Source organism: Coregonus clupeaformis, chromosome 19 (genome assembly GCF_020615455.1).
Source record: "Coregonus clupeaformis isolate EN_2021a chromosome 19, ASM2061545v1, whole genome shotgun sequence".
NCBI classification, from domain to species: Eukaryota; Metazoa; Chordata; class Actinopteri; order Salmoniformes; family Salmonidae; genus Coregonus; species Coregonus clupeaformis.
The window spans coordinates 33689576-33702660 of record NC_059210.1 but is presented as its reverse complement, the minus strand read 5'-3'; the positions used below and the strand labels follow the sequence as shown (position 1 = coordinate 33702660).

At 45.1% G+C, this 13085-nt stretch overlaps 1 protein-coding gene across 3 annotated transcripts in view; it reads right to left on the bottom strand.

Moving 5' to 3' along the window:
- Window positions 1-13085, bottom strand: part of LOC121532073 (transcription factor SOX-6) — a 173408-nt gene that overhangs the window by 123551 nt on the left and 36772 nt on the right. For all 3 annotated transcript variants that reach the window (XM_041837744.2, XM_041837743.2, XM_041837745.2), the window contains exon 2: window positions 9104-9174. The gene's annotated coding sequence lies outside the window, so the exon portion shown is untranslated. The remainder of the gene's footprint in view (window positions 1-9103; window positions 9175-13085) is intronic.

Genomic DNA, 13085 nt, shown 5'->3' with positions numbered 1-13085 from the left:
GTCAGTTCATTCAGCTGCTCAATGACACAGAGGCAGAGCACCAGGACTTGTTGTACCATTCAAATGTGCGCTGGCTAAGCCTGGGAAAAGTATTTTGCCGTGTGTGGGAACTGAGAGTGGAGATAGGTATGTTCCTTGATACGGTTGGTAAAGCTGACGACTTCTCAGAGTTGAAAGACACAGACTGCCTGGGTGACTTTGCTTTCGGTGTTGACATATTGGGGCATCTGAACGATCTAAATGAGAAACTGCAGGGAAATTGTGTTTTTGTGCATGAACTGTATTCCAACGTGAAAGCATTCAAGGCCAAACTTGTGTTGTTCTCCAGACAAATGAGCAGCCGCTCTCTCGCTCATTTTCCGATCACTGGCCGCACTGAGACATACATTAGCACTTTGATTGACCTGCATCATATTCATTGTGATTTAAAAGCCTAAACTGCTTGAAATCCTAAATCAGCACTCCTGCTTTTTTTGAAAGATATCATGAAGAACCAAACAAGTTTTACTACTGCTCTCAACATTGCTGCCCTGAAGTTAATAGCGCTATAGACAAAGCTCAGTGGGAAAACATTGTGATGGACTACTTCCTGGAGAATTATCGTGCCTTGCTGAGACTCTCTCTGATTCTGAAAATGAATCAGACAATAAGGAAATCCCTGATTTAGGTAAAAACATTTTAATTGAACCAGACATTGTAGTCTTCTGATGAGAATGGTGGGGAAGAAATGGTGTCGTTGTGAAGGAAGAAGTTGACCGAGTTTTGAAATCAGTGGAATGCCTGGTGGAAGCAGAGAGATGATTGCCAAATGCAGAGAGATTCCAAAAAGAGAACACAGAAAGAAGGCTCTACCTTACTTGTCACCCTAGACCCATTTCAATTTGTTTACCGCCCCAATAGATCCACAGATGATGCAATCGCCATCACACTGCACACTGCCCTATCCCATCTGGACAAGAGGAATACCCACGTTCATTGCTGTTCATTGACTATAGCTCAGCATTCAACACCATAGTATCAGTATCCTCCAAGCAAAGTCAAATGTGGAGACAATGAAATCTAGGATAGGTCTGTATAGGTTAATGGTTCTTTCAGATTATGTACCAAAATCCAAAATGAATGGAAGCACCATGTTCTTTCCAGATTTGCGATGCTTATGTCTTCTGTTAATTTTGTTTGAGGCCTAAAGCTGCATCTTGCTAACCAATGGGCTGGGACAGGAACTCATCTTGACATTAGACTATGACAGAGGTTAGAAAACAGCTGACAAACTTTGATTTTAGAGTGTAATATCCCTTTAACTTTGATTCATAACAGCCCTTCAACACTTTCTCCAGGTGTAGACAATCTCAAAGGTCTCTCAATCAAATTGAAAGAAATAGAGTTGACTTTAGCTTTACTCAAGTTATTTAAATTAATGAGTTAAGTAGTATGGATAGGAATACAACATGAAGTGCACACCTCGTAAAGAACAAAGCCAAATGGAGCTCCCTTCCCTAGCCAACAAAGTGGACACGTATTAGCCTATCACCAAACAGTAAATCAGTAATACCTGCTCAAGCTGAGGGCCAATGAGGATCAGGAACATGATGACCTACTGTATACTGTAAACTCCCTTCCCCTCTGACATGAGAAGACAACTATAATTACAACTATAATTACTTTAAAACTGTGATTAACCATATGGCACTTCTTTAACTTCTCCCATCTTTACATTTCATATGTTTCTCCTATCCCCCTGGCAAAACCATTTAAATCTACATGACTTCAGTATTGCTGGTCTTAATTTGGGCTAGTGTTAACTACAGCGACATTTGACTCTTTATTGCGAACAGAGAGAAAGTCCATTAAAGGGCTACTGTAACATAGCGTTAAAAGGTTCCTGGAGTGTTGCCTGCCTGTGTGTCTTTAAAAGAGGCCTTTCTACACCATACTGAATGCTCCTATTGAGTGAATACAGAGAAACACACTGACCAGAGTAGCGGTCTACATCAGTATGAGGGAAGCTTTCAAAGGCACTCTGTGTGTGAACGATGAAGGCAAACTAACTGACACGCACAAAGTCAGGTACAGTTTGTTCAGATAAGCAAAAAGGTGTGATGGGTCCGCACTCAAAAATATGTTGCATAAAGCTTACTTCATTTTTGTATTATTATTATTGTTGTTGTTGTTGTTGTTGTTGTTGTTATTATTATTATTTTCACTGCATCAGGGATAGCGTACACAAGACGTTTCAGCTTCTGTGTGTGCAGGGAACACAGGTGAGCAAATGATGAGCAGCAGGTGCTTCTAATCAGAGTTGCCACTCATCTGCCAATCAGGGATGTTGCTTCTCTGGTCTACCTGCATACAAGTTACAATCACAAAGAAATACATAGAAATACAGACTTATAGGGCATGGGAGCGGCCATGACGGGCAATTGGGGGTATCAGGCGTGAACCGTCCATGCATCAATTGCCTTAGGTGCTCACTTGGATACATTATATCAATTTATGAGAGCTTATCATAAAGGAAATCAGGCTAAGCCGTTGTCGTGCCCTCTTCATGATTGTCTTGGTGTGCTTGGACCATGTTAGTTTGTTGGTGATGTGGACACCAAGGAACTTTAAGCTCTCAACCTGCTCCACTACAGCCCTGTCGATGAGAATGGGGGCATGCTCGGTCCTCCTCTTTTTCCTGTAGTCCACAATCATCTCCTTTGTCTTGATCACGTTGAGGGAGAGGTTGTTGTCCTGGCTCTGACCTCCTCCCTATAGGCTGTATCGTCGTTGTCAGTGATCAGGCCTACCACTGTTGTGTCATTAGCAAACTTAATGATGGTGTTGGAGTCATGCCTGGCCATGCAGTCATGACTGAACAGGGAGTACAAGAGGGGACTGAGCACGCACCCCTGAGGGGCCCCCGTGTTGAGGATCAGCGTGGCAGATGTGTTGTTACCTACCCTTATCACCTGGGGGCGGTCCGTCAGGAAGTCCAGGATCCAGCGGCAGAGGGAGGTGTTTAGTCCCAGGGTCCTTAGCTTAGTGATGAGCTTTGAGGGCACTATGGTGTTGAACGCTGAGCTGTAGTCAATGAATAGCATTCTCACATAGGCATTCCTTTTGTCCAGGTGTGAAAGGGCAGTGTGGAGTGCAATAGAGATTGCATCATCTATGGATCTGTTGGGCGGTATGCAAATTGGAGTGGGTCTAGGGTTTCTGGGATAATGGTGTTGATGTGAGCCATGACCAGCCTTTCAAAGCACTTCATGGCTACAGACGTGAGTGCTACGGGTCGGTAGTCATTTAGGCAGGTTACCTTAGTGTTCTTGGGCACAGGGACTATGGTGGTCTGCTTGAAACATGTTGGTATTACAGACTCAGACAGGGAGAGGTTGAAAATGTCAGTGAAGACACTTGCCAGTTGGTCAGCGCATGCTCGGAGTACACGTCCTGGTAATCAGTCTGGCCCTGCGGCCTTGTGAATGTTGACCTGTATAAAGGTCTTACTCACATCGGCTACGGAGAGCGTGATCACACAGTCGTCCGGAACAGCTGATGCTCTCATGCATGTTTCAGTGTTAATTTCCTCAAAGCGAGCATAGAAGTAATTTAGCTTGTCTGGTAGGCTTGTGTCACTGGGCAGCTCGCGGCTGTGCTTCCCTTTGTAGTCTGTAATAGTTTGCAAGCCCTGCCACATCCAACGAGCGTCGGAGCCGGTGTAGTACGATTCGATCTTAGTCCTTTATTGACGCTTTGCCTGTTTGATGGTTAGTCGGAGGGCATAGCGGGATTTCTTATAAGCTTCCGGGTTAGAGTCCCGCTCCTTGAAAGCGGCAGCTCTACCCTTTAGCTCAGTGCGGATGTTGCCTGTAATCCATGGCTTCTGGTTGGGGTATGTACGTATAGTCACTGTGGGGACGACGTCATCGATGCACTTATTGATGAAGCCAGTGACTGATGTGGTGTACTCCTCAATGCCATCGGAAGAATCCCGGGAACATATTCCAGTCTGTGCTAGCAAAACAGTCCTGTAGCTTAGCATCTGCTTCATCTGACCACTTTTTTATTGACCGAGTCACTGTTACTTCCTGCTTTAGTTTTTGTTGTAAGTAGGAATCAGGAGGATAGAGTTATGGTCAAATTTCCCAAATGGAAGGCGAGGGAAAGCTTTTTATGCGTCTCTGTGTGTGGAGTAAAGGTGCACTAGAGTTTTTTTCCCTCTGGTTGCACATTTAACATGCTGGTAGAAAATAGATTAAATGGATTTAAGTTTCCCTGCATTAACGTCTCCGCCACTAGGAGTGTCACCTCTGGATGAGCGTTTTCCTGTTTGCTTATGACCGTATACAGTTAATTGAGTGCGGTCTTAGTGCCAGCATCGGATTGTGGTGGTAAATAGACAGCTAAGAAGAATATACAGTGAGGGACAAAAGTATTTGATCCCCTGCTGATTTTGTACGTTTGCCCACTGACAAAGAAATGATCAGTCTATTATTTTAATGGTAGGTTTATTTTAACAGTGAGAGACAGAATAAAAACAAAACAATCCATAAAAACGCATGTCAAGAATGTTATAAATTGATTTGCATTTTAATTAAAGAAATAAGTATTTGACCCCCTCTCAATCAGAAAGATTTCTGGCTCCCAGGTGTCTTTTATACAGGTAACGAGCTGAGATTAGGAGCACACTCTTAAAGGGAGTGCTCCTAATCTCAGCGTGTTACCTGTATAAAAGACACCTGTTCACAGACGCAATCAATCAATCAGAATCCAAACTCTCCACCATGGCCAAGACCAAAGAGCTCTCCAAGGATGTCAGGGACAAGATTGTAGACCTACAAAAGGCTGGAATGGGCTCGTGGAGTTGCAATGATCATGAGAACAGTGAGGAATCAGCCCAGAACTACACGGGAGGATCTTCTCAAGGATCTCAAGGCAGCTGGGACCATAGTCACAAAGAAAACAATTGGTAACACACTACGTCGTGAAGGACTGAAATCCTACAGCGCCCGCAAGGTCGCAAAGCTCAAGAAAGCAAATATACATGCCCGTCTGAAGTTTGCCAATGAACATCTGAATAATTCAGAGGAGAACTGGGTGAAAGTGTTGTGGTCAAATGAGACCAAAATCGAGCTCTTTAGCATCAACTCAACTCGCCGAGTTTGGAGGAGGAGGAATGCTGCCTATGACCCCAATAACACCATCCCCACCGTCAAACATGGAGGTGGAAACATTATGCTTTGGGGGTGTTTTTCTGCCAAGGGGACAGGACAACTTCAACGCATCAAAGGGACGATGGACGGGGCCATGTACCGTCAAATCTTGGGTGAGAACCTCCTTCCTTTAGCCAGGGCATTGAAAATGGGTCGTGGATGGGTATTCCAGCATGACAATGACCCAAAACACACGGCCAAGGCAACAAAGGAGTGAATCAAGAAGAACCACATTAAGGTCCTGGAGTGGCCTAGCCAGTTTCCAGACCTTAATCCCATAGAAAATCTGTGGAGGGAGCTGAAGGTTCGAGTTGCCAAACGTCAGCCTCGAAACCTTAATGACTTGGAGAAGATCTGCAAAGAAGAGTGGGACAAAATCCCTCCTGAGATGTGTGCAAACCTGGTGGCCAACTACAAGAAACGTCTGACCTCTGTGATTGCCAACAAGGGTTTTGCCACCAAGTACTAAGTCATGTTTTGCAGAGGGGTCAAATACTTATTTCCCTCATTAAAATTCAAATCAATTCATTAAAATGTTGACATGCGTTTTTCTGGATTTTTTTGTTGTTATTCTGTCTCTCACTGTTCAAATAAACCTACCATTAAAATTATAGACTGATCATTTCTTTGTCAGTGGGCAAACGTACAAAATCAGCAGGGGATCAAATACTTTTTTCCCTCACTGTAAACCAATCTAAACTGGAACAATCATTTCAGTAAAGGGTACAACAAGTAACAGATTGGATTAGTTGAGAAAATGTATGTTATTAATATTTGAGTAGTATGAGATTAATTATTCAATCAATGTACATGCAAAAACATAGATATTGAAACAAACAATTATAAAAATCAACTCGCAATAGAGCACGCTGGGAAATATGATAATCTTGGCCGTGGTTTTGGTTTAACTCTGGTTATTAACACCAACACTTGGGTTATTTTACACCAGGGCTGCCCAACCCTCTTCCTGGAGATCTACCGTCCTGTGGGTTTTCAGTCCAACCCTAATTTAACACACCTGATTCTACTTATTAGCTGCTCAACAAGACCTTAACTAGCTGAATCAGATATGCTAAATTAGGGTTGGACTGAAAACCTACAGGAGAGTAGATCTCCAGGAAGACGGTTGGGCAGCTCTGTTTTACACCAATGAGTGTTAATTTAACAGAGTTAAACACTAGAAATGTTACACAGAAAGATTAACACTAGGTAACACTGGCCAATTTGCTGTGGATATATAAATCAAATTCCGTATCCCAACATAGTTTAAACAAATAATTAGATTTCACCTCCTTCCTCTAGGCAAAATGTAGACTCTTGTACAAGAACACTGTCCATATCATATTTTGCATATCATTTATGAGTTTGCCCCACATATTTATGAAGAACCTTGCCTGATGTCCTTTGTGGTAAGCTATCTCATAAATTGATATAATGTATCCAAGTGAGCAGACACCTAAGGCAATTGATTCATGAAAGGCTCACACCTGATACCCCCAATTGCCCTTCATGCCCGCTCCCTACTGTTATTATATTTTACTGCTGCTTTTTAATAATATTTTATTTGTTTATAATTTTTTACTGATCTATTTTTTTTCTTAAAACTGCATTGATGGTTAAGGGCTTGTATTCGGCGCATGTGGCAAATAAAATTTTATATATTTGATTTGATACCCTATAAGTCTTCTCTGTAAATCTTTGTGATTGTGACATGTATGCAGGCAGATCAGAGAAGCCACATCCCTGATTGGCAGATGAGTGGCAACCCTCATTAGAAGCACCTGCTGCTCATCGGTTGCTCACCTGTGTTCCCTATAAATGCTGTTTTGAATTAAAAATATTTGTACTTACATACTGAAGGCTGCAAAGCTGGAAAATTAAGTAAGCGTTATGCAACATCTTTTTGTGTGTGGACCCATCACACCTTTTTGCTTATCTGAATTTACGGGTTTTATGCGCCAACCAAACTTCTGGGAGAGCAAGATGGTCCCCTTATGATTAGGTACAGTTTGTTAAACTGAAACGTGACAACACGCAGACATGATAAGGTGTGCACGCCACTGACATTAACAGTTATACAAGTCCGACATACAGTGAGGGAAAAAAGTATTTGATCCCCTGCTGATTTTGTACGTTTGCCCACTGACAAAGACATGATCAGTCTATAATTTTAATAGTAGGTTTATTTGAACAGTGAGAGACAGAATAACAACAAAAAAAATCCAGAAAAACGCATGTCAAAAATGTTATAAATTGATTTGCATTTTAATGAGGGAAATAAGTATTTGACCCCTCTGCAAAACATGACTTAGTACTTGGTGGCAAAACCCTTGTTGGCAATCACAGAGGTCAGACGTTTCTCGTAGTTGGCCACCAGGTTTGCACACATCTCAGGAGGGATTATGTCCCACTCCTCTTTGCAGATCGTCTCCAAGTCATTAAGGTTTCGAGGCTGACATTTGGCAACTCGAACCTTCAGCTCCCTCCACAGATTTTCTATGGGATTAAGGTCTGGAGACTGGCTAGGCCACTCCAGGACCTTAATGTGCTTCTTCTTGAGCCACTCCTTTGTTGCCTTGGCCATGTGTTTTGGGTCATTGTCATGCTGGAATACCCATCCACAACCCATTTTCAATGCCCTGGCTGAGGGAAGGAGGTTCTCACCCAAGATTTGACGGTACATGGCCCCGTCCATCGTCCCTTTGATGCGGTGAAGTTGTCCTGTCCCCTTGGCAGAAAAACACCCCCAAAGCATAATGTTTCCACCTCCATGTTTGACGGTGGGGATGGTGGTCTTGGGGTCATAGGCAGCATTCCTCCTTCTCCAAACAAGGCGAGTTGAGATGATGCCAAAGAGCTCGATTTTGGTCTCATCTGACCACAACACTTTCACCCAGTTCTCCTCTGAATCATTCAGATGTTCATTGGCAAACTTCAGAAGGGCTTGTATATGTGCTTTATTGAGCAGGGGGACCTTGCGGGCACTGCAGGATTTCAGTCCTTCACAGCGTAGTGTGTTACCAATTGTTTTCTTGGTGACTATGGTCCCAGCTGCCTTGAGATGATTGACAAGATCCTCCTGTGTAGTTCTGGGCTGATTCCGCACCGTTCTCATGATCATTGCAACTCCACGAGGTGAGATCTTGCATGGAGCCCAAGGCCGAGGGAGATTGACAGTTATGTTGTGTTTCTTCCATTTGCGAATAATCGCACCAACTGTTGTCACCTTCTCACCAAGCTGCTTGGCGATGGTCTTGTAGCCCATTCCAGCCTTGTGTAGGTCTACAATCTTGTCCCTGACAACCTTGGAGAGCTCTTTGGTCTTGGCCATGGTGGAGAGTTTGGAATCTGATTGATTGATTGCTTCTGTGGACAGGTGTCTTTTATACAGGTAAGAAACTGAGATTAGGAGCACTCCCTTTAAGAGTGTGCTCTTAATCTCAGCTCGTTACCTGTATAAAAGACACCTGGGAGCCAGAAATGTTTCTGATTGAGAGGGGGTCAAATACTTATTTCCCTCATTAAAATGCAAATCAATTTATAACATTTTTGACATGCATTTTTCTGGATTTTGTTGTTGCTATTCTGTCTCTCACTGTTCAAATAAACCTACCATTAAAATTATAGACTGATCATTTCTTTGGCAGTGGGCAAAGTACAAAATCAGCAGGGGATCAAATACTTTTTTCCCTCACTGTATGCACTAAGAATTCCAAGTTTTAAGGTGAAAGTTCATTTTTTTTAAATGTTCTATTTATTTTCTACTTCCCTTTGGCCTTGTCGATTCCTCCAAAATTATTTTGCTAATTATTTAGCAACGTCCAGAATAAGCTTAACTTCAAAAAAGTGAACTCTCTCTTTAAAATGATGTCTTACACAGTAGAGGTTAGAATAGCCTTAACACTTACAGCAGTAGAGAGACTTCAACCCCAACACCCTCAGCTCACTTGTGGGGCAGTTTTGGATTCATGAACGTCACCTGAAAAAGAGCAAAAACAAGAGATTATCATTACATTGCGATTAAGGAAAACATGTTTAAATACGTATGGACAGTATAATGATGACAAGGTCATATCCTGCAAAGTTAATTGCCTATGTTCTATATTCAGTTTTTCAGGGAGTGTGAATTCCCACAAAAGTTTTTATTGGACAGAGAAGAGATAGGAGAAGATTGTGTAACAAAGGCAGCGGGTCAGAACCCACGCCGACACTGGCAGATGTGCTGTAGGCTACAGCACTGACCTCTAAGTAATCTGCTATTGTTTTGATTGTAATGAGAAATATCTCATTAGGTTCTGTGTGTATGTTTACGATTCGCACAGTGTGTGCCCCTAAAAACAAAAGGTCAGGGCATCTTTAATAAATGATGCTTATTCTAGTTGGTTATCTTACGTCTCCATCTCTAGCATAGTGCTATGCAGTTCTGTCCCCCTCCCTTGCATATACAGTTGAAGTCGGAAGTTTACATACACTTAGGTTGGAGTCATCAAAACTCGTTTTTCAACCACTCCACACATTTCTTGTTAACAAACTATCATTTTGGCAAGTCGTTTAGGACATCTACTTTGTGCATGACACAAGTAATTTTTCCTACAATTGTTTACAGACAGATTATTTCACTTATATTTCACTGCATCACAATTCCAGTGGGTCAAAAGTTTACATACACTAAGTTGACTGTGCCTTTAAACAGCTTGGAAAATTCCAGAAAATGATGTCATGGCTTTAGAAGCTTCTGATAGTATAATTGACATAATTTGAGTCAATTGGAGGTGTACCTGTGGATGTATTTCAAGGCCTACCTTCAAACTCAGTGCCTCTTTGCTTGACATCATGGGAAAATCAAAAGAAATCAGCCAAGACCTCAGAAAAAAATTGTAGACCTCCACAAGTCTGGTTCATCCTTGAGAGCAATTTCCAAACGCCTGAAGGTACCACGCTCATCTATACAAACAATAGTATGCAAGTATAAATAATATACCATTTAGCAGACGCTTTTATCCAAAGCGACTTACAGTCATGTGCGCATACATTTTTACGTATAGGTGGTCCCGGGGATCGAACCCACTACCCTGGCGTTACAAGCGCCATGCTCTACCAATTGAGCTACAGAGGACCACACCATGGGACCACGCAGCCTTCATACCGCTCAGGAAGGAGACGCATTCTGTCTCCTAGAGATTAACGTACTTTGGTGCGAAAACTGCAAATCAATCCCAGAACAACAGCAAAGGACCTTGTGAAGATGCTGGAGGACACAGGTACAAAAGTATCTATATCCACAGTAAAACGAGTCCTATATCAACATAACCTGAAAGGCCGCTCAGCAAGGAAGAAGCCACTGCTCCAAAACCGCCATAAAAAGGCCAGACTATGGTTTGCAACTGCACATGGGGACAAAGACCGCACTTTTTGGAGAAATGTCCTCTGGTCTGATGAAACAAAAATAGAACTGTTTGGCCATAATGACCATTGTTATGTTTGGAGGAAAAAGCCGAAGAACACCATCCCAACCGTGAAGCACGGGGGTGGCAGCATCATGCTGTGGGGGTGCTTTGCTGCAGGAGGGTCTGGTGCACTTCACAAAATAGATGACATCATGAGGAAGGAAACTTATGTGGATATATTAAAGCAACATCTCAAGACATCAGTCAGGAAGTTAAAGCTTGGTCGCAAATGGGTCTTCCAAATGGACAATGACCCCAAGCATACTTCCAAAGTTGTGGCAAAATGGCTTAAGGACAACAAAGTCAAGGTATTGGAGTGGCCATCACAAAGCCCTGACCTCAATCCTATAGAAGATTTGTGGACAGAACTGAAAAAGTGTGTGCGAGCAAGGAGGCCTACAAACCTGACTCAATTACATCAGCTCTGTCAGGAGGAATGGGCCAAATTCACCCAACTTATTGTGGAAAGCTTGTGGAAGGCTACCCGAAACGTTTGACCCAAGTTAAACAATTTAAAGGCAATGCTGCCAAATACTAATTGAGTGTATGTAAACTTCTGACCCACTGGGAATGTGATGAAATAAATAAAATCTGAAATAAATCATTATGTCACGCCCTGGCTCTGGGACTCTATTATGTTGAGCCAGGGTGGGTAGTTTCTATGTGTTTGTGTTCTATGTTTATTATCTAGTATTGTGTTTCTATGTTGGCCAGTGTGGTTCTCAATCAGAGGCAACGAGTATCAGCTGTTGCTTGTTGTCTCTGATTGGGAACCAGACTTAAGCAGCCAGTTTTCTCATAGTGTTTGTGGGATCTTGTTCCTTTTGGTTTGTTAGTACCGTTGGACTTCACGTATCGTTTGTTGTTTTGTTTATCGTGTGTCCACTTAATAAAATAAGATGTACGAGTATCACGCTGCGCCTTGGTCCTCCTTCTTCGACGAGCGTGACAGAAGATCCCACCACACCAGGACCAAGCAGCGTGTCTAGGAGCACACGCAGGAGGTAACATTAGTAGATGTCCTCCTCGGTTGGGGGCAGATTACGGAGGAGGAGGCCGTCCGTTGCCGGAGGGCTATGAAGGGGGAGACCCAGGCAGGAGAGGAGAAGCGGCGCCAACCGGGCCGTGGTCGGACAGGCGAGAGGCACCCCCAAAAAAATTTTAGGGGGGGGGCACATGGCATGGACGACGGGGCTGCTGGAGGCAGATAAGGGGCGAGTAGGTGGACGAGGTGCGCGTCGCCAGCCCGGCCCGGCCTGTTCCTGCTCCCCGCACCAAGCCAATGGTGCGCGTCGCCAGCCCGGCCCGGCCTGTTCCTGCTCCCCGCACCAAGCCTACGGTGCGCGTCGCCAGCCCGGCCCGGCCTGTTCCTGCTCCCCGCACCAAGCCAATGGTACGTGTCGCCAGCCCGGCCCGGCCTGTTCCTGCCCCTCGCACCAAGCCTACGGTGCGCGTCGCCAGCCCGGCCCGGCCTGTTCTTGCTCCCCGCACCAAGCCTACAGTGCGCGTCGCCAGCCCGGCCCGGCCTGTTCCTGCTCCCCGCACCAAGCCTACGGTGCGCGTCGCCAGCCCGGCCCGGCCTGTTCCTGCTCCCCGCACCAAGCCAATGGTACGTGTCGCCAGCCCGGCCCGGCCTGTTCCTGCCCCTCGCACCAAGCCTACGGTGCGCGTCGCCAGCCCGGCCCGGCCTGTTCTTGCTCCCCGCACCAAGCCTACAGTGCGCGTCGCCAGCCCGGCCCGGCCTGTTCCTGCTCCCCGCACCAAGCCAATGGTGCGCGTCGCCAGCCCGGCCCGGCCCGTTCCTGCTCCACGCACCAAGTCAGGGGTGCGCGTCGTCAGCCCAGTCCGGCCCGTTCCTGCTCCACGCACCAAGCCAGGGGTGCGCGTCGTCAGTCCGGCACAACCCGTGCCTGGGTCACCGATGCCTGGTCAGGTACCGGTCAGCTGCTCCACATTGGAGCCTAAGCAATCCGCTCCACCGATGTCCAGTCCAGCTCCAGCCAGTGGGGCCAGACCGGACCAGGGGCGCTACGGGGGGATTGTTGGAGGGTGGTGGTCAAGCCCGGAGCCGGAACCGCCTCAGAGGAGGAATGCCCACCCAGCCCTTCCCTGTTCGGTTATGTTTAGGCGCGGTCGCAGTCCGCGCCTTTGGGGGGGGGATACTGTCACGCCCTGGCTCTGGGACTCTATTATGTTGAGCCAGGGTGGGTAGTTTCTATGTGTTTGTGTTCTATGTTTATTATCTAGTATTGTGTTTCTATGTTGGCCAGTGTGGTTCTCAATCAGAGGAAACGAGTATCAGCTGTTGCTTGTTGTCTCTGATTGGGAACCAGACTTAAGCAGCCAGTTTTCCCATAGTGTTTGTTTTGTGGGATCTTGTTCCTTTTGGTTTGTTAGTACCGTTGGACTTCACGTATCGTTTGTTGTTTTGTTTATCGTGTGT